Raw genomic sequence first — 10,473 nt, 5'->3', positions numbered from 1 at the left:
ATTTCTCTGGAGGCTTTGGCAAAGACTGGTGGTCCAGTAGTCTCTATGACGTGCACAATACCGTGGTTCAGTCGGTTTGCCAGTTACTGAGCGGATGAAGTTAGGGTATTGCTCAAGTAGTTTGTGGAAAGGAGAATTACCGGAAATTAATTTAATTCCAAAATTAGTGGCATTTCCAATTCTACCTACCGCGGACAATTGTGTGATGGAGTCGAGTAAGCGTCAATTATTAATGTCGACCAACAGAGAAAATTTTTGCAGAAAGTTTGCACCAATTATTGGGTGCGAAACCGAAGCGATGACAAATGGCCATTGAAATTTGCGACGCAATCCTAGATCCAAAGGCATTAATATTTCTCCATATGTTGCAATTTTTGACCCGTTAGCTGCAAATAAGTTAAATTTTCCAGGCGGCCGTTTGGATTCGGCAAAAGGGGGAGGTACAGCCGAAATGTCAGCACCTGTATCAACAAGAAAACGTCTGCCTGATGGTTTATCTGTTACGAACTATCGACTAATGCACGGGCCGTTGTCACTCATGGCTTCGAGTGACGGCCCCTTCAGTTTAAAGGTCTTCTGAAATTTGCATGGAGGTGTAGACTTGCGCGCTTTATCACCGAATCGGCTGTGATAGAAACAAATGCCTGATTGAGTACCAGAATGAGCGCGTTGGTATTCCTTATTATTTCGGTTCCGGGATTTTGATCTACCGCGCGGATGATACTGAGATCGTGTCTATAAGGCTGCGACCTGCAATGATAATTCCTGGATTTGTTGTTGAAGAGATGAAATATCAACATTAGGATGCTGAACTTGATTGATTGCTTGTGGTTGGAGAACATCATGAATTTTGTCTGCCATTTGGGCCAGTTGGGGTAGGTTCTCGTTACTGGAGGCAAGAATAGCTTGGATATTGTTCGGGAGACTATTGAGCCACAATGATTGTAGAAGATTGGACTTAAAATTGTCACCCGCAAGCTCCTGCATTTTTGACAATAACTGGGATGGGCGCATATCACCAAGTTACAAATCTAGTAATAACTGCTTTAGTTTGGTGTTTTCAGACTCCTCATAAACTGAAATTAATTTATTTTTCAATTCCTCGTATTTATTATCCGAGGAGGGGTTTCAGAACAATCTCGCGTACTGACTGAAGAACCTCAGTGTCGAGGGCGGAAATTGCAGTATAAAATTTCGTGTCGTCGCGTGTTATACCCCCCGAGCTTGAATTGTGCATCTAATTGAAAAAAACCAAAGGTTGGGGTCACTACGGAAAAATGGGGCAGGTTTCACAGCAACGCGAGCCATTTGTTTGTCATCAGTGGCTAGAGGATCGCTAGCCATAATAAATATGAATAAATACAGATAACAAAAAAAAATATATAGTTCAAGAAAACTGTTGCAGTACACGTGAAGAAACACAAAATAATTAATGTTAGGACCTGGGTTCGAATGATCTAGAACATGAGAAATATAGTAAAAAACTCACCCACTTCACGAATACATACGAATCCATGTGCGGAATAAAAGGCAGAAAATATCACCTTGATGTACAAAAATTATCCACTCGCTTATGTTGGAACACTATCACTAATGGAAGATGAAGGTAATCCGCATGTCTGAAAGAAGATCACAAATGGAAACATGAAGGTAATCCACGTGGCTGTAATATGATGAAATTGATGCACGATCCAATAGACACGATAAGTAATCCAATACACATAAGTAAAAAAATATTGGTTCAGCTGCATTTCGCACATTATTACAAGGTCTTGTTTAAGCACAAAATTTCTGCTGTAGTATAAATTTCGACGATTCATTTGGCTTAAGCCTCACCGTCCTGAAGTCACCATTTGTTGCACGTGGTAGCGGCTGTGTGCAACAACAAACTATGCGTATTGGAATTTGCCAGTGCTTTTAAGGATGAATTCATAACATGCCATAAGAGCCAATTTTTTGATAACAAAAACATTTAATCACATCACAATATTAAAACTTAATTACTTCAGTCGAAAGACAATCACGTTGGAGGAAAGCGAGCGACCAACCGCACCGACGACGAGACGTGACTGTGTGTCGCCGAAATCACCTTCGGTTACAGTTAGTGATAACGGCGCGCGGTTGGCGAGTACAACACATGTTTACAGAGTCACCACAACGTCATTCAGCCTGTTTAGGACTGTGTGCGGACCATCCCAAGGTGATTGTAATTCAGGCCTGACTCCTTTTCGTCGAATCGGATTCCACAACCACACCTTGTCTCCTTTGTTGAATTGATGTTCCGTAGCTCTTGTGTCGTATCGGGTCTTCATCTTCTCCGTCGCCAAGTTGACTCGCTCTCGTGCAAAGTTCTGCATCACTTCAAAACGGGCCTGGACATCTTGGATGTGTTCCTCAGGCGATGAAGGCCTCATCCGTATGGCGATTAAACAGGCGGTCACAAGGCAGAGGAAGGTCTCGACCAAAGAGCATCTGGGATGGAGAATAGCCTGTAGTCTTGCGTTTCTATTCGCCCCTAGTGTGATTTCAGCAGCTTCCCGAGCTGGATCTTTCGGACAAGGCGTCGGCATTTCCAGGCGAGGATCCCTTTTGAGGATGGATAGTCATGTCATCAGATGCTGAAAACAGTTTGTTTTTCAAGTCTAAGGAAAAATTGTATTTCCTTAAAAACTCCAATCCGAGTATGCATGGATCTGTAATATCCGCCACATAAGCATGATGGTAAGCGGCACTTCCGAACATGATGTTCATGTTTAACTTCCCAGCTATGTCGATCTTGTCACCAGACGCAGTCTGAAGAGTAACACAGGATGGCGTCCAAATAAGTTTATCTTTAAACTGTTCAGCTAAATCTTTCCTAATGATGGTGACATTAGCTCCTGTGTCAATGATCATATTGCAAGGAACTCCATCGATATGCCCATTGATGGACAGTCCGTAACTGTTGCCACTCACCGTAGAAATCTTGAGTGCTTTAAAACATGGTTTTTCATTATCTGGCAACCTCCGGTCCTTGATATGGTCATTAATTTGTTTTCTGCGTCGTTGCTCAGAAATGGTCTCAATTTTCGTACCCTGGGGTGTTCTGCAATTCTTTCGTACGTGGCCTTCAGCTCCACAGTTCCAGCACTTTAGTTTCTTGTCAATCGTTTTTTCGTCCCATGGCATTTACTTGTCTGTTTAACCAGCCTCTCTTATTTTCCGTGCTCTGTAGTGTTCTGCAGTTCCTTCGAGCGTGGCCTTCAACACCGCAGTTCCAGCACTTTAGGGTCGATTTATTTTCACCACTATTCTGTCTCAAGGCATTCACTGGTCTTGTCAACTCATCTGTTTTATTATCCGTGTCCTGGGGTGTTCTGCAATGCCGTCGTATGTGTTCTTCAATGTCACATTTACAACACCTTAGAGCCACTTTGTTTTCACTCTTCACTCCTACTCCGTATCAAAGCATTGACTTCTCTAGTTAAATCATCTAAACGAGCCATCAGTTTATCTACTGGCTCGTGGACTCGCATATCTCTGACTGGGTAGCGGTCTCTATGAGTTGCTTGCTCTGCTGCTTCGAATTTCATGGCGTACACTAAAGCGCTTTTCAAATCTTTAACATCCGCCATTCGCACTGCTTTCTGTATTTCAGGGTCCCGGATGCCATCGATGAAATATTGCAGAGACAGGATTTCTCTTGTTTCTGTCGGGCACTCCGAAAAGGCGTGATGTGACAGCCTTTCAACATCCGTGGCGAGCTCCTGAAGTGTTTCGGTGGGCTTCTGCCGACGAGATTTAAGTTGAAGCCTGCTGTAGTCTTTTAAACATTTCTCCCCAAAGCGCAGCTCCAATGCGCCGGATAGAGCTTCAAAGTCTAATCTCTGGTTTTCGGGAAGAGTCTACAGGATATCCGCTGCGCCTGCTCTCATAGAAGCGGCGAGATGACAAGCCTTAACTTGGGAATCCCATCCATTCGCATCCGCAACTATAGAAAATTGGGTCTTATACACTTGCCAAGATGTCTTCCCATGATATGTCGATAGCTTCAGAAATGGACGAGCAGGCATTGGTAAGAATTTAAGACCATCACTATTGCTCCCTGCCGTCGCTACGAATTTCTTTAAAGTATCCACTTCTTTGGCAACTGCAGCAGAAACCCTTTCCTTAATTTGTTGTTTGATTTGTTGCTGGACGGCCGAAACTCTTCCTTTGACTCGTTGCTCCACAGCCGATACTCTCTCTTCTATTTGATTTTTGACCGAAGAAACCTTTTCCTCAATTTGTCCGACTTTATTTTCGACATTTCCTATTCTGTCTTCCATAGCCTCGAATTTATTTTCTATTACGCAGGTCATTTCTCTTTTCATTTTCTGAAATTTTCTGAAATGATCATTTCTGAATTGACCTGCTTCAATCTTTTCTTGAACTGATTTCATCTCCTTTTTAACAGATTCTTTCATCTCTTCGTTAACTGATTTCATCTCGTTTTTAACAGATTCTTTTATCGTTTCCTGACCAGCTTCCATCTTCTATTTCATTTCATCTTGTCCCGCTTTCATTTCTTCCTTAAACGAGGCAAAGACTGATATCAACTGCCTGAACTGTTCTTCAGTCTCTCTTGTTATTGGCATTCAAACCCCACTCCTGACACCAAAAACTGTTGCATGCGTACGGGTTCATTTGAATTGAATGCACAAAATTTTATTATTATGACAATAAAAATGCTTAAATTTCCTCAGATATTCTTTCAGTCTTACAATATCTCACAGTAATTATCTTTCAACTACTCAAAAGTTCAACAAAAGTTAATTCCAAACAGCTAAAAGAAAGCTAATCCGCGAATTCGCTACAGTCAACAAGAGTAGTTTTCTAAACAACAACAAACTAACTAACTACGAACTGAGAGGTTTTCCTCCTTTTATAAGATTTTAAAATCGCGCGCGAGAATTTTCTAGTACTTTCTCGAAATCAAAAAGAGATATTTATTAAATGTTACATGCACGCGCTCTTGTATTTTCAATTTTCCGGCTTAGCTTCCTTTTAATATTCGTCACGCTCTGCACTGCGTGGGAAATAAAACCATTTAATTTATAATTCAACTAACATTAGCTTTTTAAATACCAAATCCGTAACAATATGTGTGTGTGAAGCATTGCTTAGTGTTCTAAGTTTGTAGTGTTTATTTTCTTTCATTGTGAAAAATTAGGTTTTTTTTTTTATTTGTAGAATGTATAGAATTCTAGTATGACTATAGAATATGACGTGATTTAAGAATTTAAAAAACAGTGATATGAAAGCTGTGTGTGATTTTGATCTGCAATAAAATATTTATTATTTTTTTATTAATGTAAAGTTTAAAATTTTTAGAAAATAATGAAGATTGTTTACTTACTAGTAAAAAGGGATTGTGTCGTTACGTAGCAACAAGGTAATTTGTAAAAATGATAAAACTAAAATGTTCGCTAATATGAATTTAAATTTGCTGGCAACTACTCCGGTAAAAGAAAAAGAAAAAAAAGAGGGAAATAGTAATTGATTCGAGCGTATTGGCAACAGAGAGAAACCAAACGAAAACCGTAGAACTAGAATTTTTTTTTTAGAACTTGAAGTCGATTTTTGGTAGTTTTTGAATCTACTGTAATCGTATATTGTTCTTTAAATGATTATCCTTTTAAACTAAAAATGTAAATAATATTATGTCAATATAAAAAAAATCAAAACCATGTGTATTGTTACGAATTTGGTATTTAAAAAGCTAATATTAGTTCAATTATAAATTAATTGGTTTTATTTCTCGCGCAGTGCAGCGCGTGACGAATATTAAAAGAAAGCTAAGCCGGAAAATTGAAAATACAAGAGCGCGTGCATTAAATAAATAAATATCTCTTTTTGATTTCGAGAAAGTACTGGAAAATTCTAGCGCGTGATTTTAAAATCTTATAAAAGGAGGAAAACATCTCAGTTTGTAGTAGTTGCTTAGTTTGTTGTTGTTTAAAAAAACTACTGTTGTTGATTGTAGCGAATTTTCCGGCTTAGCTTTCTTTTAATATTCGTCACGCGCTGCACTGCGCGAGAAATAAAACCAATTAATTTATAATTGAACTAATATTAGCTTTTTAAATACCAAATTCGTAACACTGCCCCCTTCCCAAGGACTGCACGTCCCGGGCAGTACAATCCCTGGACAGGAAGCTAAATTTACAACTGTGGCATAAATGCAACTGAGGCATAAACATTAAATTTTCTCAAATTATCACGCAGTATTACAATATCTCACAGTAGTTTTCTTTTAACTACTCAAATGTCCAATAGAACGTAATTCAAAACAGCTAAAGAACGCTTCACTTCACATTCATCCCGGCCGAACCCCCAAAAAATTGTTGCGTGCGTACGGGTTCGTTATGAAATGAATGCACAAGTCCGATGAAAAAAAATGAACAAAAATTTATTATTATCACAACAAAAATGCTTAAATTTTCTCAAATTATCACGCAGTATTACAATATCTCACAGTAGTTTTCTTTTAACTACTCAAATGTCCAATAGAACGTAATTCAAAACAGCTAAAGAACGCTAACCCACGAATTCGCTACAATCAACAACAGTAGTTTTTTTAAACAACAACAAACTAAGCAACTACTACAAACTGAGATGTTTTCCTCCTTTTATAAGATTTTAAAATCACGCGCTAGAATTTTCCAGTACTTTCTCGAAATCAAAAAGAGATATTTATTTATTTAATGCACGCGCTCTTGTATTTTCAATTTTCCGGCTTAGCTTTCTTTTAATATTCGTCACGCGCTGCACTGCGCGAGAAATAAAACCAATTAATTTATAATTGAACTAATATTAGCTTTTTAAATACCAAATTCGTAACACCGCCCCCTTCCCATGGACTGCACGTCCCGGGCAGTACAATCCCTGGACAGGAAGCTAAATTTACAACTGTGGCATAAATGCAACTGAGGCATAAACATTACATTACAATATCAAACAATATAAACAATAAATGCAATAACTAACTTGAACAAATCAAATGCTATCAAATACTAAATACAAAACAAATACTAAATACAAATCAAATACTAAATACAAATCAAATACTAAATACAAATCAAATACTAAATGCAAATCAAATACTAAATACAAATCAAATCAAATACACATTTATAAACAAAAAGGACCATGGTCTTATACTATTTACAATTATTTACATTATGTACTATGGCCATAGTAATGTGCTAACCTGTCGTAATGAACGACTTTAGGTTTAGAGTTCGAAGACTTACGAATCCGAACCACGACGTCATTCAGCCTGTTTAGGACTGTGTACGGGCCATCCCAAGGTGACTGTAATTTCGGACAAAGTCCTTTCCGTCGAGTCGGATTCCACAGCCACACCTTGTCTCCTTCGTGGAATTGATGTTCAGTAGCTCTTGTGTCGTATCGGGTCTTCATCTTCTCCGTCGCCAAGTTGACTCGCTCTCGTGCAAAGTTGTGCATCACTTCAAACCGGGCCTGGAGATCTTGAATATATTCCTCAGACGATGAAGGAGCATCCGGAGGGCGGCCAAACAATAGATCACAAGGCAGACGAAGATCACGACCGAAGAGCATTTGTGATGGAGAATAGCCGGTAGTGTCGGGGACAGCACTGCGGTAAGCCAGTAAAAAGAGTGGTAATTTCTTGTCCCAGTCCTGTTGGTTTCTGGAAACCACTAATGAGAGGTTATTAAGGATCGTTCGATTGAACCTCTCTACCATGCCGTCCGACTGGGGATGCAATGGCGTCGTTTGAGTTTTGTCAATGCCGAGTAGTTTGCATAGTTCTTTGATTACTGCCGAGGTAAAATTCCTTCCCTGATCGGAATGTAACTGAAGAGGCACTCCGAACCTGGAAATCCAGTGCTGTATCATTACCTCAGCTACTGTGACAGCCTCTTGATCAGGAACAGGGTACGCTTCAGCCACTTGGTGAAGTAATCAATGACAACGAGTATGTATTTGTTGCCATCAGCAGTTCGTGGCAGAGGTCCTAAGATGTCAAAGGCGATACGTTCAAAAGGCGCCCCTACGTTGTAACGTTGCAGCTTGCCTCGGCTGCGTCTCTTCGGTCCTTTCCGACCTGCACAGGCATCGCAGGATCGGCACCACTTTTGCACGTCATCCTTTGCATTATTCCAGTAAAAGCGCTCACGAACTCTCTGTAAGGTCTTCATTATTCCAAAGTGACCTCCCGTAGGGCTGTTATGTAGTTCTTTAAGGACATCAGGAATGCGGGATCTTGGAAGTATCAGCTGCCATCGGAACGTCTTCCCATCATCCGATTCAAATTTTCGGTATAAGACGCCGTTTCGAATGTGAAGTGAATCCCAGAGTGCCCAATACTGTTTGGTTGTAGGACTACAGATAGAAATGTCCTGCCAGGTAGGTTTTCTGGTTGATGACTCCATTAAATCAATTATCGGTTTAATGTCGCGGTCTTCCAGCTGGTCTTTCCTGACTTCATCATCACTCCACGGTTCTCGATCAGCCGATGTTGATGTTGTAATTTGTCTTGCGACCGGAGTCAGCAGCTCGTATTTCGCTTCCACCCTGGAACAATATCGGCAGCTTTCTTGGCAAGATCTTCTAGACAGGGCGTCGGCGTTTCCGTGTGATGATCCCTTACGATGACAGATAGTGATGTCATATTCTTGGAGTCTCTGTATCCACCTGGCTATTTGACCCTCAGGATTCTTGAAATTTAAAAGCCAGGTCAATGATGCATGATCGGTGCGGAGCAGGAATTTTCTGCCATATAGATAGTGTTGGAACTGTTCTACGGCTTTGACTATGGCGAACAACTCTTTCCTGGTGACACAATAATTCCTCTCCGGTTTAGACAGGCACTTGCTCCAGTAGGCCACTACACGTTCTTGGCCGTCTATTTCTTGGGACAAAACAGCACCGACACTTTCATTGCTCGCGTCGGTGTCAAGAATAAATGGTCGGTCGAGCTGAGGATACGTCAGGATTGGAGCAGATGTTAAAGCCTCCTTTAAGTTGTTAAATGCATCCTCGCATTCTTTTGTCCACAAGAATCTTTGCTTGCTCTCTGTCAGCTTGTGAAGGGGTCTTGCGATGGAAGAAAAGTCCTTCACGAATCTCCTATAGTAGGTGCAAAGCCCTAGGAAGCTTCTCAGCTGATGGACATTTTCAGGACGTTTCCAGGATTTAACCGCTGATACCTTTTCAGGATCAGTGCGCATACCTTCTGCAGAGATGACACGTCCCAGGTAAGTCACTTCCTTTCGGAACAATTTGCATTTAGCGGGACTCAGCTTCAGATTGGCTTCTTTCAGTTTCTGAAGCACCTTCCTAAGATTTTCTAAATGTTCTTCAAAACTCTTTCCGACGATGATGATGTCGTCCAGGTATATCAGGCAGGCTTCGTAGGAAAGACCTTTCAAAACAGTCTCCATAAGACGTTCGAATGTTGCCGGCGCATTACACAGTCCAAACGGCATCACCTTGAATTGCCAAAGCCCTTGTCCCGTAGTAAATGCAGTCTTTTCTCGGTCTTCAGGCTGTATTTCTACCTGCCAATACCCACTCTTTAAATCAAGTGTTGAGAACCACTTGCTTCCAGAAAGAGTGTCTAGAATGTCGTCAATTCTAGGAAGAGGGTAACTGTCTTTCTTCGTAACCTCATTCAACCGGCGATAGTCAACGCAAAATCTTGTTGAGCCGTCTTTCTTTCTGACGAGAACGATGGGAGATGCCCATGGACTCGCTGAAGGCTCGATGACATCGCCTTCTTCCATATCTTTTAACAGTGTTCGCACCTCTTCCTGTTTAGCAAACGGTAGACGTCTTGGATGTTGCTTGATCGGGGGATGATCGCCGGTATCTATTCTATGTTGTGTCAAACTAGTTCGACCCACGTCAGAAGACGAGCAGGAGAAAACAACTTGAAGATCTTTGATGACGCGATCGGCAGTATTCTTCTCTTCATCGTTCAATTGCGCATTCTGCAATAACTCCGATGTAATGCTCTCTGATGAGGACACGGATTCTTGGATATTGCTCTTTCTTTCAACGCTGGTTACTGGAGTACATGCTGCAACCACGTCGCCTTTCTTAATAACTCTCGCCTTCTCAGTTACATTGGCAACTCTCACCGGGATAACCATTCTCGATAGGTCGACGAGTGTTGAGGCTACTAGTACTCCTTTCGGGCTATTACAATTATTGGGATATTCTATGATGCCGTAGCGGAAATCTCTGTTTTCGGCTATAGATCCAGGGAGTAAAATTTCTGTTATTGCCGGTATTGTGATATTGTCTTGTGCTATGATTCTGTGGACAGATTTAACTTCTTCATTATTAATTCCAAATAACGTTATGTCCTCAGACGCAGAATGCAATTCGTTATTTTTAAAGTCCAAGGAAAAATTGTATTTCCTTAGAAAGTCCAATCCGAGTATGCAAGAATCAGTGATCTCT

This window comes from Stegodyphus dumicola, chromosome 4, assembly GCF_044657685.1.
Source record: "Stegodyphus dumicola isolate Sdum_Otavi_A_Nest chromosome 4, ASM4465768v1".
NCBI lineage: Eukaryota > Metazoa > Arthropoda > Arachnida > Araneae > Eresidae > Stegodyphus > Stegodyphus dumicola.
The sequence above is the reverse complement of the archived record's forward strand: the minus strand, read 5'-3'. Positions refer to the sequence as shown.